The 22789-nt window shown below is 36.1% G+C and overlaps 1 non-coding gene across 1 annotated transcript; it reads right to left on the bottom strand.

Annotated features, from left to right (window-relative positions):
- Positions 1 to 7126: 7126 nt before the first annotated feature.
- Positions 7127 to 7232, bottom strand: LOC128286150 (small nucleolar RNA R71). Its single transcript, XR_008276695.1, has one exon. It is a non-coding gene; the product is annotated as a small nucleolar RNA R71 (small nucleolar RNA).
- Between the last annotated feature and the right edge of the window lie 15557 nt (positions 7233 to 22789).

Here is a 22789-nt window from a genome sequence, read left to right as displayed (position 1 = left end):
TGAGATTGCACTAAGTGTGCGGGTTTTAAATTTGTACAGCACTAAGTGTGCGAGTTTGATTATATAGCACTAGGTGTGCGAGTTGATTTTATAGCACTAAGTGTGCGACTCACTATATGTTTTGAATCACTATTGACACCGAGTGTGCGACATTATTAAGTTGATCACGGACAGCGGATCGGGTAAGTACCTTGAGTTCATGGCTAATAGGCGCTATGTTTATATTTGGAGTTGAGCTTGGTAAGTTTTGAACCTATGTAACAATTTTCATTGAAGTCACGTACATGAGAATTATCGTGGAATAAGTGAAAGGCCATTTAGTTGTATGATTGTACGAAAACAAAATGATGTATAAAAACGCTTCAAATATCCTATTGATTAGTATATGGAATGTGAATGTGTAACTTGGTGTGAGATTGAACCGAAGGTCTAAGGAACTATGGTATAGTTCGGTTTGGAGGAAGTAATTAGCATCGTTCCATTTTGTTTCCTCTTATGATAATGTTATTAATGGATGGTAGTGCATTGCATATGACTTACTGAGTTATGTACTCATTTGGTGCTTATTGTTGCTTATTTAGGTTCTTGATCCATTTTGCGTGCTCGGGACCGTCGTCAAGTCATCACACCGCTAACAACTTTTGGTATTTTCTTCTTAGATGGTCTAAGAGAACATTTCGGCATGTATAGGCTATTATGTTTTGTTTGAACTTGGTATGTAAAACTTTGGATGGCCATGCGAAAATGGCTTATATACGTTTTGAGCATAATGTTATAGTCATCTTGAATGTATATGTTCATTAAGAAGCATGGAAATGTTGGTAACGGTTAGCCATGGAATGGTCATTCATGATCAATTTTGGTATATGTATGACAAACTCTAGTTGATCCATGGAGGATCATGAAATAGGTAAAGTTATGTTAAAATAGATGCTGACAGCAGCAGTGATGTAGATTTGAAAAATCACTAAAAATAGTAGGAATGGAATTAAATAGCGAATAAATTATGTGAATGAACCTTGATGAATCTATTTTCATAGGAAAGCAAGAAAATGATCATGTGAACAGTATGTTAAGAGAAAATTTAAGTTTTTGTGAGACAGGGCCAGAACGGTTTCTGGATCCCCTGTTCCGACTTTGGAAATTCATTGTAAATTAACCAGAGGTAATTAGAAGTCATGACATATATGCATAGATTCCTTTTTAAGTCTAGTTTCTATAGAAACAAACGGCACCAGTATTGAAGCCCTGTACAGGGAGATATCCAAGTCGTAATGCGCAAAGGTCAGGGTAGTCGAGCCCTGAAACAGGGGAGACTTTAACTAATAAACTGTACTAATTGGCCCGACCAAAAATTCTATAAAAAAAATTGTAGATGAAAATATGAGTCTAGTTTCAGGGAAAAATCACGAAACTGATTTTCGAGTTGTGGAACGCAAGATATGAATTTTAGGGTGGCAGTGACGCAGCTTGCCAGCCTGCCTGGAAAATTTTAAATGGACTGTGAGATTAATTAAGTTAAGTCTATATGCACCTTGTGTTCGACTCCGGCAACGGTCTCAGGCACGGGGTGTTACAATATATATGAAACTATGAACTACACATGAGTTTATATGCTTCTGGATATGTGAAGTAAGTTACAATAATTAATTAGTTGTGGGAAATAAATGATAATAGTGATAATTTGGCTTCATGAGTGTTCGGCCAGTGTGACATTTGAGTGTGAAAATATATATTTATAATGAATTATAAATATTTTGATTTGAAAGGTTATGATTTTATAATTTAGTTTGATTTGAATAAGTTGATAATTTTATTGGGAAGCTAAATTGCTTATAACTTACTAAGCTTCAAAAGCTTACTCTGTGTTTTTATGTGTATCTTATTTTATAGATTTTGGATTCAAGTTACAAGCTCGGGGATCGTCAGCAAAGTCTATCACACTATCTACAACTTCGGTACTTAAATATTCGAACTCGAATTATGGCATGTATAGACTGGAATGTGTTTTGTAAAGTTGGATTTTCAATTATGTGTAATCTAAGCCGTGCGAAAATGGCTAAATTATTATATTAGAATTCGGTTACGTTAGGTAAGGTTTATATTAATTTTGGTTATTAAGTTGTGTGCCATGAATGCATAAAATATGTGATAAATATTTAATGTTACGAAAATGACTTACTTATTATGTGTTGGTGAGTTCTTAGTCAAAATATTTAGTGAGCTTGTCCATTGGTAATTGATGATGGAAGTTTTGGATGCGTATGTATTTCTATGTAGCCAGATTCGGCTATGAAAAAGTAATGGCATAACATGTGGTTTGTTAATTAGTTGTGATGGGTAAAATGAAATGCGACATATTTTAAGTGGTGAGTGATTATATTCTAGTTTGACTAGTTGGGTTGTTAAATGATAAACAATGCATGTGAATCATGAATAATCTAGTTGACTGCTTAGTATGTATTTAATGCTCAATTGTTAAGTATGGCCTTGGCTTTAGGTTAAATGCGCACTATGCATATATAAATGTTGATTAGGTTACATATAAATAGTTGGTTTTGTAATGAGCCTATATTGAGAGTGCAACCATAATTCAGATCATTTGTGATGAGGTTAAATACATATATTAGGCTGTATGATTCTTGATGAATATTATTGAGTTTTGGTAAATTAAGAAATTAGGTAAAAAGAAAGACATATGCATGATACAAATTTGGTGTTATTTATGGACTAAGTTAAGACATGCGTTTATAATATTGAGTCCATTTATTTTAGCTAAGTTTTTATATGCCTTATACGTATGTAAAGGTGTTCATATTAATGGATGCTATATACCCATGTATGTGACTACATGAATTTGCTAAACTTGTGTAAGTTTGCGTATGGGTACATTGATATATATTATATTTTATTTTTGCTTTTTGTGAGTAATGTGGCTATATATACGTATGATATGTAATAGATTTCACATATTTCATTTGTGTATATATTATTACGTGCGATTAAAGTGTAATAAAGTTTGAATCTCTGCATATTTTTATAAGAATTAATTAAAAGTATATTCTACTATGTTTCATTAGTATTTGCTACAACTATTGATGTTAAATAATTGTTCTTAAAAGTTTATATAAGTATACTCATGTGAATGTTTGGATTTCTGCTTTGAACGATGATACCTCGTAACCTTAATTCGGCGACGGATATGGGTTTAGGGTGTTACAATTCTTCTATTTATTCAATTCAATCCGAAATACATATTAAGGCTATTTTACACATTTGACCCTAAACTTTTTCATTTTTACAATTTTGTCCTTATTACACAAAATCACAAATTCATGCAAATTCACAATAAACCCATGCTAGCCGAATTACCATAATGCCCCTAGTAGCCCATAATTTCCATTTATTTCACATTTCAACCACACATTTTCAGCGTTTCTCAATTTAGCCCCTAATTTGCATTTTCATTAAAAATCACTTAACAAAACTTGTATATTTGTCAACAAGCATTCAAAATCTATCATAAACATCAAAACACATGCTATTTCATCGATGGCAACATTCAAAATCTTTAACAGTTTTGCAAATTAGCCCCTGGGCTAGCTAGACTAAGCTGCAACGATCTCAAAAGTATAGAAATCATTAAAAATCGAGTCAAAACAACTTACCAATTAAGCCTTCAAGTGACCGAACCCTAGATGAAAAAAATGGCTTCTTTTTCTTTTGATAATCAGTTGAAGATGATAGATTAAAAGATGATATCTATGTTATATTTTTTTTAATTTGTTTTTAATAACTAAATTACCAATTTAACCTTAGTAACTAACCATTTCAATCATCCACTCTATGCCCGTAAATGTCCACCAACACTAAAAATGGTATAATAAAAACCTAAGGACCTCTAATTTACAATCCATAGCTATTTAATACCTTTAACTTATAGAACATGTATTTTACACTTTACATGATTTAGTCCTTTTTACCGAATTAAGCATTCAAATAGTAAATTTTCTTTATGAAACTTTCACACAATATTGCTATCATGTTGTAAACACATAAAATAATATTAAAATATTTTTTTCGACATTGTATTTGTGGTTCTAAAACCACTGTTCTGATTTAGCTAAAATCGGGCTGTTAAAACTCTCCCCCTTTAGGGATTTTCATCTCCGAAAATCTTACCAATGAATAGGTTCGAGTATTTTTTTCTCATAGCATCTTCAGGTTCCCATGTAGCTTCTTCAACCCTGTGTCGATGCCATAATACTTTCACTAATGCAATTCTATTATTTTTCAGTTCTTTGATCTCACAAGCTAAAATTCGAATCGGTTCTTCAGTGTATGACATATCAGACTGAATTTCAACTTCGGTCGTGGAAATGATTTGTGAAGGGTCTGATCGATATCTTCGTAGCATCAATACATGAAACACATTATGTATCTTTTCTAACTCAGACAGTAAGGACAACTGATATGCCACTAGCCCAACTCACTCAATAATCTCGTACGGTCCGATTTGTTTTGTTTTGTTTCAAAAACTTTCAAAAACACTATATCCCCAATTTGGAACTCAATAAACTTTCAAAAACTGTCGCGAATTACTTTCACTTTTTCTTTTGTTTTTCTGATCAGATCAACCCCATGCATCTTATTCTCACTAAGCTCAGTCCAGTACAATGGTGTTCTACATTTACGACCGTATAAAGCTTCGTACGATGCCATCTTAATACACAATTGGAAACTATTATTGTAAGCAAATTCAATTAGCGGTAGATATTTCTCCCAACTATCTTCAAACTCAAGAATGCAACAACGCAACATATCCTCAAGTATCTGAATAACTCGTTCAGATTGGCCATCAGTTTGTGGGTGAAACGCAGTGCTAAAATACAGCTTTGATCCCATAGCTTCTTGCAATTTCTTCCAAAATAATGATGTAAATCTTGGATCTCTATCCAAAACATGGATAGGGGAACACCATGTAACCTCACAATTTCGGAAATACACAACTCAACTAATTTATCAAGCGAGAAATCTGTACATATGATAAACTGTAATTTATACATATTTTAATCCCATGCTTAGCACATTTATGGATGGTTTCTCCTTAGATTTGGTGAATTCGATGCTCCTAATCCTTTAATTTCATGTTTTATACTTAGGTCAGCATAGGAGAGTAAAAAGAGCGAGAAACGGGCCGAAAATGGAGAAAATGGACCCACATGGGAAATCAACACAGCCTGGACTTCCTTACACGGGCGTGTCACATGGCCGTGTCCATTTGGAAGGATCGAAGCATGACTTACATGGGTAGACTACACGCCCGTGCCTATTCAACAACCTTGACCACAGGCTGGAGTAATCGCACACGGGCGTGTCCCTACCGAGCCCAAGTATAGCCCTATTCAGAAAAGGCCACTTTTGAGGGCTCTTAGGCATTCTAAAGCCTATTTAAACACCAAAGGAGGCACTTAGAACAGACACGCAGAGTAGGAAGCAAGGAATTACTCAAGGGAAGCCGATTGGTCCATCTTAGAAGCCGGATTCGTCGTCAAGACTGAAGATCTCCCTTCAATTTCCATTTAAGGGTTTTCGGTTTCTTTATGTTTTGTAGTCATTATTCTTCTGAGATTTTTTCTTTTATAATTATGAACTAAACCCCCTAAATACCTAAGGGGAATGAAACCTAAGACAGATCTTGTTACTATTATCTGAATTGTATGATAAATATTTGACTTGTTCTTAATTATGTGTTCTTAATTCTTGCTTTAATATTCCAGGATATTGATTCAAGTTAATGCTCTTAGTCAGAGGAGGAAAAGACCTTATCTAAGAGTAAATTTTTCGTAATTAAGCGGAGTTGATTGCACGCCTAGAGATAGGGTGATAAGATTTTACCAAATTAAGGTGAAACCTAATAAGAGGATCCATAGATCGAGTTAATGCAACACTAAGGCTTTAATTAGAAAGAGATTTCAATTAAATCAACCTAGGGTTAGACGTTATTAGTCTCGAGAGAGATAATAATATAACTTAGGGATTTCTACGGATCAAGTCAAATGAATAAATCGTCTAATTCAGATTCAAATAACAAATGAAGTATAAGTGGATTTTTCCTTGGGTATTGTCTTAATCAATCGAATTTTCCCAAAAGAATTTCCCCAATTTCTCTCTATGCATTCTTAGTTTAGTTAATTAGTTTAGATAAACAAATCCCTTAATTTTTAGGCTAGATAATAAAAAAGAAAGTAATTACTAGTACTCTTGTTTTCTTTGGGTTCGACAATTCGGTCTTGGTAAAGCTAAACTACTATTCGATAGGTACACTTGCCTTTATCGTGATAATAGTTAGTTTCAAGAACGATTAATTATAAATTTTTAAAACCTGTTATGAATATCACGTACCAAGTTTTTGGCACCATTTTCGGGGAACCAGGATATTAGGAACACTCGATTTTTATTACTTTAGCCATTCTACTTTATTTACAATTTAAATTTTTATTTTCTTTTCTAATTTTTCTTTTATTCGTTCCTGGCAGGTTTTTATAGTGTATGACTAGAAGAAACCCATCGGGACTATTACTGTTTGATAGTGAGATCGATCGCACAATTCGCAAAAACCGAAGAGAAATAAGGCGAAGCTTACGATACACAGAGGAAGAGTAAGAGGACGATACTTCACCCACAACCAAAGAGATGGCTGAAAACTAAGAAAATCTGCTACCTCCAGCAATTGCTGCTAATCAGAATCCTGCTCCACGTACTATGTATGATTATGTTAAACCTTTTTTAATAGGAACTGAATCGAGCATAGTTAGGCCTGCTATTGCTACAAATAATTTTGAACTAAAACTTAACACCATTCAAATGATCCAACAGTTTGTTCAGTTTGATGGTTTGCAGGACGAGGATCCCAACGCTCACTTGGCAAATTTCTTAGAGTTTTGCGACACTTTTAAAATCAATGGCATTTCTGATGATGCCATTCGCCTTCAGTTATTTCCCTTTTCGTTGAGGAATAAGGCTAAACAATGGTTGAACTTGTTACCACGAGGGTCAATCACTACTTGGGAATAAATGACCCAAAAGTTTTTATTAAAATATTTTCCGCCGGCCAAAACAGCCAAATTACATAATGATATCTCCTCTTTTGTGCAGATGGATTTAGAAATACTCTACGATGCATGGGAGAGATACAAGGATCTGTTGAGAAGGTGCCCTCACCATGTGTTACCACTCTGGCTACAGGTTCAAATGTTTCACAATGGTCTGAATCCTTCTACTCGATAGATGATCGACGCAGCCGCTGGTAGAACTACCAATAATAAGACACCTAAGGATGCTTATGAATTTATAGAAAAGATTTCACTGAATAATCACCAGTGGCAAGTCATGAGGACAAAGCCAACGAAAATAACTGGTATTTTTAACGTCGATTCGGTCACCATGCTCTCTAATCAAGTAGAACTTTTAAATAGAAAAATTGACGGTTTTCTTGGTTCTTCACAGGTTCACCTAGTAATGCAGTGCGAAGCAAGTAGAGGTGGATCAAGCAATTCAGAATACCCACCCTATGGCCACAACATGGAGAACGAGAAGTTAAATTACATGGGTAATAATCCTCGATCTCAAAATAATCCTTATAGTAATACTTACAGTGCAGGTTGGAGGAACCACCCAAATTTCTCATGGGGAGGCCAAGGGAATCAGAGACCACCACCTCCAGGCTTCTAACAATCACCCTACCAACAAGAGAAAAAGCCGAACCTTGAGGAGATGCTAGCAAAATTCATCTCGGTGTCAGAAACTCATTTTCAGAATACTGAGATAGCACTTAAGAATCAACAAGCATCAATCCATGGGCTCGAAACTCAGATAGGTCAGCTCGCTAAATTGATATCTGAACGACCACAAGTTAGCCTACCGAGTAACACTGAATCTAACCCAAGGGAGAAACTCAATGCAATTACCATTCAAGATGAGGAAGGGTTAGTTACACCTGTACCAGAATCGAGGCAAGAAAGTATGGTAAGTAAAGGTAAAGGTGAGGTGGACCACAATGACCAGAAATCGGTAAGTAAAGAGCACAAACCTCGTGTGCCATATCCCAACACGGCAAGGAAAGACTGCACAGATGAACAATTAGGTAAATTCCTTAAATTATTAAAGAAGTTACATATTAACTTACCATTTATTGAAGCTCTTTCGCAGATGCCAAACACAGTCAAAATCCTAAAGGAACTTTTAACAAATAAGCGGAAGTTGATTTCGTTGTTCTATACATAGAAGAGGATAGTAACGTTCCTTTAATTTTAGGGAGGCCCTTTTTTAGCAACCGCTAAAACAATAATTGATGTTGGCACAGGTGAACTCACACTTCATGTGGGAGACGAAACAATCACCCTTCAAGCTCGTAATACGAGTAACACATCAAAAATTGAAGGTGGTCATATAAATGATTCTACTAAAACTGACCATGTGGTGCAACCTACTTTGTAGGAAATAAGTTCGAAGAACCTACATGAGCCATGTTCAAGCAACAACAAAAGACCTATCTATGAAGAACGAAGGCTACAAATCGAGGAACTAGATGAATGGCGGACACATAAATTGAGGACACACGATAAACCAAAACCACGACATGACGAGCTCAATGTCACACCAAATCAACTTAAGGTTGGAGACAAAGTACTACTAGATGCAGCAGACCCTCGCATTGCCACTTCTAAACCTAACGGAGCAATCTCTCTTACGGTACTCAGTATTTTCCCATATGGTACAGTCAAGGTAATTGATCCCAAATTCGGCACTTTTAAAGTAAACAGTACTCTTCTTAAACCTTATGTTGATAAAATTGATAGCAGGGATGAGGAGTGTAAACTCCTCGCACCACCTTGACCATGCACCAAAAAGGTAAGTCGAGCTTAGACTATAAATAAGCGCTTCTCGGGAGGCAACCTGAGCACTAACGATGATAACTTCTTTAAAAATTTTAGTTTTAACATCTAGTCACTAACTGAATCATTGAAACACAGGTTCTATAATCCACATGACACGGCTGACGGGCGTGCCTTAGGCCGTGCCCACACCACGAGAGGAGACACGGCCTTGCGATACAGCCGTGTGAAAATAGGGCAAAATTTTTCCTTAGCAAAGGATGAGATAAGTGGCCACGGCCGTACGACATGGCCATTGGTGAGTCTATCAAACCAACACAGGCGTGCGACACGCCCGTGTCTAGGAACCGTGGTTGAAACTGAGAATTTAGCACGGTCATGCAACACGCCTGTGCCCACCACCCGTGCTCAAGACTGATAAAACAACACGGGCGTGAGCAATGGAACACGGGCGTGGGAGAAGTAAACGAAGTAGGACACGATCGTGCGACACGGCCGTGGGCACTAACACGTCCAAAGAGCACAGGAGTGTGCAAGTTTCAAAAGCGCCCAAATTTAAAAAAATTTACGAAACACACGGGCAAAAATTAGGGCACACAGGCGTGCCCCACAGCCGTGTGCCCTAAAATCTATATAAACCCCTCACTATTCATCATCCCCTTCCTCAAAATCCCTAACCCTAGCCGCCGCAACTTCACATGCCCTACCTGCCATGCCCGTGCGCCGACTACAACACCACTTTCGACCATCCAATCTCCTCCCTCTTGCTTTTGTTCATTTTTTTTCCCTTTATTTTCTTCATTCTTTTTCTTATTTCATGATATTTTGTTTTATTTTGAGCAAATAATAATAGTTATCATGATAGAAATTTGCAATGTTAGTCAATACATTTTGCTGCATTCATCCATTTTTCTTGTTTCCATAGATTTCATACTTACCCATATGCATTCATTCACTAGATATTTTCGTTAGCATTACTCTCGTAGTCCTTTTCATAGTAATGAAGTACTTTATCTGATTGGGTTTATTTTTATTTTTAGCATAGTTGTTCTTTCGTACTTAACTTCTAGGAAATATCTCTATTAATTTTACCATGCATATTTTTCCATGCTATTGTTGGGGAGTAATTTTATTTTTATTCTGACTTGTCATTGCAGGTATACTATGTCACGTGGTAAGAAGACTGCCATCCCCGCTTCGAATAAAAGGAAAGGAGCAAGGTCCTCCTCGAAGCCTACCGCTGAGATCCGTCACCCTTTCCTCCAGTTCTCCTTGGGACCCCAGCAGGAACTATTTCACATATTACGGGCCCGATCCCTAGCTGTGGGTCGCTGCATTGACTGGGCCGCACTCGAACAAATTCAGATGGCTGACGCGGTTTGAGCCTTCCTGGTGACTGAACCATGGGGGCTCTTCTTTGAGATCATCGAGCCGACATACCTCGAGCTCACGATGGAACTCTGCTCGACCTTCCATATTCAAGTCATCATGACAAACTTCAACAATCCTGGAACGGTCCAGTTCCGCCTTGGTGGTCTACTGTGCTAGTTGAGCATACCGGAGTTTAGAATTGCACTAAGGCTGTACACGGAGGAGTTCACGGACGACAACGAACTCGACACCCTCTATCGCCACATCCATTACTCTCCCTCAAAGTGTTGGAAGGACCTTGTCCCTGTCTCGGCCACCTATGATCCTACCCGCTCTGAGGCATCGGTCTACGCCCCATCCCTGCGATACCTACACGCTATCTAGGCCTACACTCTGACAGGAAGGCGAGAGAGCACCGGCGTCGTCAACACTCATGATGCCTATTTCTTGTGGAGCATGGCGAACGGGTACGTCTTCGACCTTACCTTCTTCATTGCCCTCGCCATCCGCCATCAGACGGAGCAACATAAGAGAGGAGTCATCTCTATTGGGCCCTATGTGACTCGACTAGCTCGGTACTTTGGGCTTCTCAACACAGTGGCACAATCATCCTCCCTCTCTCTCATCGGCCAGATGTCCCCACAAGGCATCTCGAGCATGCTACATATGAGGATGATCGAGAAATGACGTGGAACCTACCCTCCGTAGTACCGCCTCGTCCAGTCCATTGAGGAGGAGGACCCAGATGACATTACTGATGATGTCCCTCCACGTCATGAGGACCCACCATCTAAGCCACCACCTATCCATCATCTAGTTCATGCGGCGGCTTCATACTCTGACATCTCTGAGCGCCTTACTCGATTTGAGCAGCAGTGTTTTCAGTGTTTTGATCACATTGATGCTCCTCTTCATCAGATTTGTGAGCACCTTCACATCTCATCGCCACCACCACCTCGCGAACCATCCGGAAATGATGATGTTTAAAAACTTTTTATTTATTATTTTTATTTTCACTTTTATCTTTATTTATCTTCTTTAAGTACTTTTTATTTCACTTTCCTTTAATTTTAGTTTTTACAATTTTTATTTTCGGCTATTTTATTACGAGTAATTATGCTTCCTTATATTTCCTAAAGAGTTCCCGATTTTATCACAGTCATAAAGAGCTCCAAAGCTCATCATCAAATAGGAACTAAAAACTCCACTGGCAAAGGTTCTCCACAACTGCCATGTCCTGCTCGACCACGACCATAACTACTGCCAAATATAATACTCTTTTGGTGCAGGACTTATGGACAAATGAACCTCTACCACCACCGGAGTATCCTCCTCCACTCTCATCATTGCCTTGGCCGATTATTTTCCATAACTCTAATTCAATGAGTTCATTCATCATTCAGGAAGTTTCACTTCTCTCCCTATCTTATGATTATTTATCTATATTTTTCAATATATCTATCTTTGTACATTGAGGCAATGTACATCTTAAGTGTGGGGGTCTTTTATATCATCATTAGAAATCCCTGAATTTTGTCCTATCCTCACGTGAATCACTCATATAACTATTAGAATGAATTTTAATTGATTTATGATTTTTATTGATATGTCTTGAATTAAAACATAGGCATTTATGCATTGATTGTTTAAACTTTAAGACATTAGGGAATCAAGTATGATAAGTTGATTTTTGAAGAATTAAAAAACTTTTAGGTTGTTTCCCTAAGTTTCGGTATTATCTTGAGTTGAAATTCACAAGTTTAAACATCAAAATGCCATAATTTTTGTGAGATCTTGAGCCTTTAGAGCATATTTTATTTCATTCATGCTCACTTTTATTATGAGTGCGTCAGTATTGATTTGTTATTCTAGAACTTGCTTGATTATGCATGTCAAGACCATATCATTTGATTTGATATGTCAAGATGATAAAGGCACTTAGGTTTAATCCACTCACTCCACAAAATCCTACCATCATAAATAACACTTAATAAACCCCTTTGAGCCTAACAAACCATCAATTGATTTACCCTCAATATTAACCCATAACCCATTATTGTTGAAATCCCTTAATTCGATCCCTATTTTTTTATCCAGATTTGATTTGAACTAATTGCTTAGCTATGTTTTATTCTTCATTGCAACAATTAAGTTCTATGTTATTTGACTTGTTCTTAAAAAAAAATCCTTACACACATATTAGTAGTAATTCGTCATTTTTTGAGCTTGCGTGTTAATTCTATATTCTGAGAAGAAGCTCACTTGTATTCAATTGATAATTATTTATTTTTCTAGTTAGGTGATTTCTTCAATTCAATCTCGATTCTAACCTTTTCCTTCAGCTTGTGACCACACCCCCTAACCAAATCCACGTTACAACCCTCTAAAGACCTTTTTGATTGATGTATCATCTCAATATATAGTGGTGGAGATTTGATTTTCATGCAAGCCTATGGTAATAACTTTTCATATTGACCAATAAGTGATTTATTTGATTTCCTTAAACACCTCGAATGATTAGAGTGAAGCTTTAGTGAGGATGTTAAACCCTGTGATATTTTGATCAAAGGTGATTACTTAGATGAGGAGGGACACCTATGTTTTCATGATAAAATACTCAACTTGGAATGTTTGTAACTTTGATGTACTTTTAGTTAAATTTTCAATGTATGAATACTTATGGATTATTTTGAGATATTATTGACATGGATTATAAATTGAGAAGAATTTATTTTGATTGTGAGTTGAGGATTTTGCTTGAGGACAAGCAAACGCTTAAGTGTGGGGGTATTTGATAAACCGTAATTTATACATATTTTTATCTCATGCTTAGCATATTTATGGATGGTTTCTCCTTAGATTTGGTGAATTCGATGCTCCTAATCCTTTAATTTCATGTTTTATACTTAGGTCAGCATAGGGGAGTAAAAAGAATGAGAAACGGACCAAAAACGGAGAAAATAGACCCACATGGGAAATCAACATAGCCTGGACTTCCTCACACGGGCGTGTCACATGGCCGTGTCCATTTGGCAGGATCGAAGCATGACTTACATGGGTAGACTACACGCCCGTGCCTATTCAACAGCCTTGACCACGGGCTGGAGTAATCCTACACGGGCGTGTCCCTACCGAGCCCAAGTATAGCCCTATTCGAAAAAGGCTACTTTTGAGGGCTCTTAGGCATTCTAAAGCCTATTTAAACACCGGATGAGACACTTAGACTAGACACGCGGAGTAGGAAGCAAGGAATTACTCAAGGGAAGTTGATTGGTCCATCTCAGAAGCCGGATTCATCGTCAAGACTGAAGATCTCCCTTCAATTTCCATTCAGGGGTTTTGAGTTTTCTTTATGTTTTGTATTCATTATTCTTCTGAGATGTTTTCTTTTATAATTATGAACTAAACCCCCTAAATACCTAAGGGGAATGAAACCAAAGACAGATCTTGTTACTATTATCTGAATTGTATGATAAATATTTGACTTGTTCTTAATTATGTGTTCTTAATTCTTGTTTTAATATTCCAAGATATTGATTCAAGTTAATGCTCTTATTCAGAGGAGGAAAAGACCCTGTCTAAGAGTAAATTTGTCGTAATTAAGCGGAGTTGATTGCACGCCTAGAGATAGGGTGATAAGATTTTGCCGGATTAGGGTGAAACCTAATAAGGGGATCCATAGATCTAGTTAATGCAGCACTAGGGCGTTAATTAGAAAGAGATTTAAATTAAATCAACCTAGGGTTAGACGTTATTAGTCTCGAGAGAGATAATAATATAACTTAGGGATTTCTACGAATCATGTCAAATGAATAAATCGTCTGATTCAGATTCAAATAACAAGTGAAGTCTAGGTGGATTTTTCCTTGGGTATTGTCTTAATCAATCAAATTTTCCCAAAAGCTTTTCCCCAATTTCTCTCTGTGCATTCTTAGTTTAGTTAATTAGTTTAGATAAACAAACCCCTTAATTTTTAGGCTAGATAATAAGAAGAAAGTAATTACTAGTACTCTTGGTTCCTTTAGGTTTGACAATCCGGTCTTACTAAAGCTATACTACTGTTTGATAGGTACACTTGCCTTCATCATGATAATAGTTAGTTTCAAGAACGATTAATTATAAATTTTTAAAACCTGTCGCAAATATCACGTGCCAACATACCAAAATAAAATGAGCTTATTTCGTCAATCTGTTAACAACAACCCATATCATATCTTTCTTTTTTGGAGATAAAGGCAAACCCAATACGAAATCTATTGTTACTCTATCCCACTTCCACTCAGGTATCATAATAGGTTGTAATAAACCTAAGGGCATTTTGTGCTCAACTTTGACTTGTTGAAAAATTAAACATTTCGAAACAAATTCTGAGATATCTCCTTTCATGCCAGACCACCAATAAAGCTGTTTCAAATCGTTATACATTTTTGTGCTTCCCTGATTTACTAATAAACAACTACTATGTGCTTCGTTTAGAATCTTTCGAATGAGCTCAGAATTTCTTGGTACACATATTTTACCATGAAAAATCAAACAGTCATCAGTCCTTATTCGAAACTCTGAATCAGAAGTTGACTCACACTGAGCTCGTTTTGCTTGCAATTCATTATTGAATTTTTGAGCCTCACAAATCTATTGTAGAAATAACAGTCTCGCTTTCAACTCAGCTATTATCAAACCATCATCAGACAAAGCTAATTGTGTGTTCAAAGCACGTAAAGAAAATAAGGACTTTTGGCTCAAAGCATCATCAACTACGTTCGCTTTCCCCAAATGATAGTCAATCACTAATTCATAGTCTTTTAGCAATTCTAACCATCTACGCTGTTGCAAATTCAAATCTTTCTAAGTCATCAGATATTTCAAGTTTTTGTGGTTGGTATAAATATGTCATTTTTCACCAAACAAGTAATGACACCAAATTTTCAATGCAAACACTATCGCGGCTAACTCTAGATCATGGGTCGAATAATTCTTTTCGTATGGCTTCAACTGTCTCGAGGCATAAGCTACAACTTTGCCTTCCTGCATCAAAACACAACCCAGGCTATTTAACGATACATCACTGAAAACTACAAATTCTTTATCCGACTCAGGTTGAACTAACATTGGTGCCTCTATTAATAATGCTTTCAACTGCTCGAAGTTTTTATGACACTTTTCTGACCATTCAAATTTAACATCTTTTTGAAGCAATCATGTCATCGGAGTCACAATCATCGAGAGGCCTTTCATAAATCGTCTATAATAGCCCGTTAGTCCCAGAAAACTACGGACTTTTGATATATTTCTTGAAGGCTTCCAATCTATAATCACAGAAATTTTGCTCGGGTCAACTCGGATACCCTCGATTGACACTATATGTCCCAAAAACCCAACCTCTCATAACCAAAACTCGCATTTGCTAAACTTTGCAAACAATTATTTATCACTCAAAGTTTGTAACATGATTCTCAAATGCTCGGCATGCTCAAATTCATCACGAGAGTAAATCAAAATGTCATCAATAAACACAACTACGAATTGATCTAAATACGGCCTAAATATCTGGTTCATCAAGTCCATAAAAATAGTAGGTGCATTTGTTAGTCCGAAAGGCATAACAAGAAATTCGTAGTGTCCGTACCTTGTTCTAAATGCAGTCTTTGGCATATCTGAGTCTGTAACTCACAACTAGTAATAATTTGATCTCAAATCAATTTTCGAAAACACTGTTGCCCCTTTTAACTGATCAAACAAACCATTTATTAGTGGAAGAGTGTATTTATTCTTGATCGTCACTTTGTTCAGCTGTTAATAGTCTATACACATTCTCATCGTGCCATCTTTATTTTTCACAAATAAGACCAGTGCACCCCAGGGAGAGAAACTCGGTCTAGCAAAACCTCTATTTGTTAACTCTTGCAACTAAGCTTTCAATTCTTTTAACTCTATCGGAGCCATTCTGTACGAAGCTATCGATATCGGTGTTGTACCCGGTATTAATTTAATACCAAACTAAACGTCTCTGATAGGTGGTAAACCCAATAACTCTTCGAGAAATACATTTGGATACTCGCACACAACTAGTACTAATTCAATCTTTGTTTTTTTCACTTTCGTATCAAGTACATAAGCAAGATAAGCTTCACAGTCCTTTCTCACAAATTCTGAGCTAACATAGATGAAATCACAACTGGCAAACTATTCAGATCATCAGATTCAATTTTAATAGTCTCATTATTTGGACATTTCAATTCAATTGTATTTCGTCTACAATTCACTATAGCATCATGCATCGTTAGCCAATCTATACCCAAGATCACATCAAACTCATCAAACAGCAACAACATCAAATCAGCCATAAAATAGTAACCCCGAGTTATTAACGGACAATTCTTGCAAACTTTTTCAACTGAGACATATTTGCCTAAGGCATTCGACACTTTTATAACAAACTCAGTAGAATCAACAAGTAAATTCTTACAAGACACTAAGTTCACACATATATATATGAATGAGTTGATCCGACATCTATCAATGCAATTACATCAGTGTCATAGAGTGAGAATGTACCGGTAATAACATCTGGAGATGATGCTTCTTTGCAAGCACGAATAGCATAAGTTCTGGCAGGTGCTCTAACCCTTGATCTCTCAACAGCATCTTGTGTTGTACCTCTACCACCACTTACATTTCCAACATTATTGAATGGTCTTCCTCTCGCAGTAGTGTTGCTTTGTCTTACACTCTCAGATTTATTTTTCTCATCTAACTCAGGACAATCTCAAATGAAGTGTTCGTGCGAACCACATCTAGAATAGGCTTTATCATTCAATCTACACTCTTCAAAATATCATTTTCCACATCGTCTACATTCAGGTTTATTTGGTCTAGCGTTAGCCACACTTGGCATTGATACAGCTGGAGTTTTTGAACCCATAAATTGCTTCCCGCGATATCTATTAGAATGTTCCACTGACGCATTTGATCAACTATATGATTTTCAGAATTTCTTTGATGAAGAGTGATAGGGTTTATTCATCGACCACTTTCTCGAATCTCTAGCTTCAGAATCAACCTTTCTCTTTCTTTGCCCTTTCTTCAGCTTTACAAGCACGCTCGACTAATACAACGAATTCTTTTAAATCCAATATTCTAACCAAAAGTTTAATATCTTCGTTCATCCCATCAACAAACCGCTTACACATTATCTCTTCAATCAAAACATACTCTCGAGCATATTTACTTAACCTACAAATTCTCTTTCATACTCGATTACAATGATGCGACCTTGTTTCAATTCTAAAAACTCTTTATGCTTTTGATCCAGAAATCGTTGACTGATGTACTTTTTTAGAAACTCGGTCTGAAAGAACTCCCAAGTGACTCTCTCTTTCTCGGTACCACAGATATTATTGTATTCCACCACTAGTATGTAGTGTCTCTCAAAAGAGATATAGCACACTTTAAACATTTAGCCGGTGTCCAGAAAAGTTCAACAAACACTTGGATCATATTTTCAAGCCAAAACTCGGCTCTCTCAGGATCATCATCAACATTAGCCTTAAACATTTTAGCCTCATGCTTATGAATTTTATCAACTAGCAGCTTATTCAATCGTATTAGATCAATAACTTGAAGAACTATAGGGATTGATTGAGGATTTGGCGGGGGTGAAGGTTGTTGAGTAACTGATTTGTCCAGGCATATTGAGTGAACCATTCGTTCATCATCTGGAAAAAGGCTTCTTTAGCCTCACTTCCATAACTACTCGACACGGGTCTAGATTCAGAAGGTGTTGTCCCTTGAGCAAGAGCTAGTGCATTACTCTCAACATCATCTGCTACAGCTTATTTGGGATCCATTACTATACGAAAACATAGTTTATAATATCAGGATTCATCACACTATCACTGGTTATATATGGCATGTATAGCTAGACTCTCACATATGCTATGTTAGTCATAGAATCAACTAAACCGTAGCTCTGATACCAATAAATGTAGCACCCCTAACTAGTATCTGTCACCAGAGTAGGGTTACAAGGTATTACCGATCAATTCACAACATATATCATTCATTCTCATAAATCATTCAACACAATCACATTGTCCCTTATAAGGGCCTACAAGGCCTTCAAAATGCTTTAGAAGTGGTTAAGGACTAAACCGATAACATATGAAACTTTTGGAAACATAAAAGAAATTTCCATCATACAAGGGTCACACGCCCATGTGAATAGGCCCTATGCCTCACACGGCTCCAGACACACCTGTGTCTCAGGCCGTGTGGAAACAGAGCATACATACTGACTTGGATCACACGGCCAACCACATGCCCATAGGTCTAAGCTGTGCAAAAACTGTAGGGTATACTGACTTATGCAACACGGCCAAGTCATATGCCCGTGTGCTAGGCCGTGTGCCAATTAGGGGTATACTAACTTGTACCACACAGCTAGTCACACGCCCGTGTGTGAGACCGTGTGGAGCATACTATCTTCAATTCAATTTCAACACCAAGGGACATACGGCCGCGTAACATGACCGTGTGTCACACACGACTGAGACACACCCCCGTGTCTCTACCTATGTGGACAAAAAGAGGCCATTTACTAAGCCATTTTGCCACCCATTTTGCACATACCTATACAAGATCAATTAGTACCAATTTATGACAAAAATATGTAGCCAAAAGTCAACAACCAATACACAATCATACTATATCCATTTTAACCAATTCAATACTCAATTCAATGCCATTTACTTATTCAAATACTTATCAATTCAAATTGCCTTACTATACATAATTCACATATATATTTCATTTAGTTAAACCATTCTAAACATGCATTATTCATTCAACCTCAATCACTCATTATAGATCAATTACCAAACTCAAATTAGAACTATTTGCACATATAAATAAACATCATCAAGTTCATCATCTTATGCCAACTCAAATGGCCAAAATACATATCCATCAAGCATACCAAAATGACACAAGCCTATACATGCCATATACCATATTTACACAACTTAAAAGTACCAAATAGATGTCCGATAGTGTGATGAAGTCTCTAACGATCCACGAATCTGAGCTAGCTTCGTAAAACTATAAAATATCGAAAATTAAACAAAGTAAGTTATAAAGCTTAGTAAGTTCATATGTAAATATGAAATAATCACAACATTCTTTAACATTTCAAAATGTATAACACAATAAACATTTAAAGCATCAACCAATGAGCTAACATAAAGTTTAACCATATCGTAACTTATAAATCCTTGACTTCTTCTATCTTGTTACATGTTTAGTTTTCAGTACATACATGTACCGATACATATCTCTTTATCGCCAACACTCTTGCCAAATTACTTTGAGCTTACAAATGCTTACCATACAATACATTGATTTTTCGATCCCATAGTCCAACTATGGTCTTACACATTCGTTGCCAAGGCCCTGTCGTGGTCTTACATTCACATGCCATAACCCGGTTATGGTCTTATTATCCGATTTGTCATAGCCCAGCTATGGTCTTATCCAACATCTCGTTTACTTTAGCCGTACATTAAATTTAATATCTCTACATTTATCTATTATAATAAATACTATCTCAATTTCATCCATCAAATAAATAGATACACATTTAAGTTCAATTATACGAACTTACCTCGTATACTAAAATGACGAAACGGACCGACTATTCAATTACTTTGCTTTTTCCTCGATTTAAGTTTGAATTCCTCTTTTTTTATCTATAAGTAATCAAAATCAACTTATTTATTCTTCTATTTATTCAATTCAATCCAAAATACATATTAGGGCTATTTTACACATTTGCCCCTAAACTTTCTCATTTTTACAATTTAGTCTTTATTACACAAAATCACAAATTCATGCAAATTCACAATAAACCCATGCTAGCCGAATTACCATAATGCCCCTAGCAGCCCATTATTTCCATTTATTTCACATTTCAACCACACATTTTTAACATTTCTCAATTTAGCCCCTAATTTGCATTTTTACTAAAAATCACTTAACAAAACTTGTATATTTATCAACAAGCATTCAAAATCTATCATTAAACATCAAAACACATGCTATTTCATCAATGGCACCATTCAAAATCTTTAAAAATTTTACAAATTAGTCCCCGGGCTAGCTAGACTAAGTTGCAACGATCTCAAAAACATATAAATCATTAAAAATCAAGTCAAAACAACTTACCAATTAAACCTTCAACTGACTGAACCCTAGATGAACAAAATGGCTTCTTTTTCTTTTGATAATCGGTTGAAGATGATAGATTAAAAGATGACATCTATGTAATATTTTTTAATAACTAAATTACTAATTTAGCCTTAGTAAATAACCATTTCAATCATCCACTCTATGCCCATAAATGTCCACCAAAACTAAAAATGGTATAATAACAACATAAGGACCTTTACTCTAATAATCCATAGCTATTTAATACATTTAACTAATAGAACATGCATTTTACACTTTGCGCGATTTAGTCCGTTGTACCAAATTAGGCATTCAAATAGTAAAATTTCTTTACTAAACTTTCACACACTAATTCTATCATGTTGTAAACACATAAAATAATATTAATTTAATTTTTTCGACATCAGATTTGTGATCCTGAAACCACTGTTCCGATTGAGCTAAAACCGAGTCATTACATAAGGACCTCTAATTTAAAATTTCATAACAATTAGACACCTTTAACTTGTAGAAATCAAATTTCGCACCTATTGCAATTTAGTCCTTTTAGTCAAATTGAGCACTCAATCGATAAAATTTCCTAACAAAATTTTCACACATTTATTCTATCATGCTGTAGTCCTCAAAGAAATAATAAAATAAATATTTTTACTTTGGATTTGTGGTCCCGAAACCACTGTTCTGATTTGACCCAAAAAGGGGCTGTTACACATCTAGAGTTTAAATAGGAACAAACTAGGTTTTTATGTACTATAAATGAGTGACATGAATATTCATTCATCACTTCTATAAAAAAAATTCATTCCCCCTAAGGCTCTTAGCCTTTTGTTTCTTTTCTTTTCCAAAAAAATTTCATTCCATTAAACTTATTTTTTTTTTTTCTAAAAAGCATGAGTCACTAAACTTATCTAGCCAAAGGTTATCAAGACTCCTCCAAAAGAGTTCATGAGGCTTAGAATCTGCAGTTCGTCCTTCTCAACCAGTATTTATTATTTCTACGCATTTCAGAACTGACACTTTTGTCCATGTCCTTCTAAAAGAAATCTTTTCATCTTGTACAAAGACAACCGTTTTGTATGTTTTGGGAAGGCTGCATAGTCATTTTGCTAACTTACTGCGTCAGAGGTCGTCGAGCCCAAGAGACGAAATGGCATGGCATTCGCCATTAAGAAACGATGATCTAGTGTAAGACACCGATGATTGAACCAAAGGAAGATTGAAATAACTAAAGCTGGAATCCCTCAATTGGAAAATCCTTTTTTCTCAACTTTGTTTCTTTTTTACAATTGCAATTTCAATTTGTTTAGTTTCAACTCGTCTATATTTTGAATTTTATTTTTTTATTGTTTTCCCAGTTAGACATTTTTCTTGGGCACGACTGTGCTTAGGATCTAACATGAAGATGTAGTGATCCAGACCCTGAGGATTTGACCCTATTCCCCTTATACTATTTCTTTTCGTTATTTAGGGATAGGTTATTTTTTGTGCTTCCAACGACACACCAAATTTTGGCGTCATTGTTGGGGACTAGCAACGTACCAATCTTGTTTCTTTTTCTTATGACCAGATCTAGTCTAGGAAATCTTGTGTTCGATTTAAAAATAGAAAAGACTGAGAGACCTAATCGCAAGGAAACAAAGCTATGATAAAGGCAGTTAAAGGTGGTAGAAACTTAGAGTAACCCACTGCCAGAAATAGAAGTAGGTGACAAAGTTGAGTCTAGGGTTAACAAAAATCCTACTCAAACACTAGAGAACAAAAGAATAGAAGTCGATCCACTAGAAGAAGTGTCTAAAGCTAAGGTTAACTTAAACCCAAATCCATCACAACAACCTATGACTCAAACGATTCGGCAAATGGCGAAAGCTCCTGTAGAACAATAGTCGTTATGCATTGCGTATCCTACTATGGTTATTAATTTTGAACTTAAGTTAAGATTAATCCAGGCTGCCGACTTTTCGTGGATTACAAAATGAAAATCCACACAAACATCTAAAAAGCTTCATATGGTTTGTCTTAGTATGAAACCTCAGGGAGTAACTGAGTATCAAATCAAATTTTGTGCTTTTCCTTTTTCCCTAACAGACTTCGTTAGGGAGTGATTATTTTATTTACCTCCTGGATCTATCACAACCTAGGCTAATCTTTATCATTTGTTTCTCAATAGATTTTTTTCTAGCATTACATACAGCTGAATTAAGAAGGGGGGTTGTTGGGATAAGGCAAAAGGAAGTGGAGTCTCTTTATGAATATTGGGAGTGATTTAAGAAGTTGTGCACAAGTTGCCCACAACATGGGAT

The sequence above is a fragment of the Gossypium arboreum genome, chromosome 12 (assembly GCF_025698485.1).
Source record: "Gossypium arboreum isolate Shixiya-1 chromosome 12, ASM2569848v2, whole genome shotgun sequence".
Taxonomy (NCBI): Eukaryota; Viridiplantae; Streptophyta; class Magnoliopsida; order Malvales; family Malvaceae; genus Gossypium; species Gossypium arboreum.
This window is presented reverse-complemented; position numbering and strand designations above follow the sequence as displayed.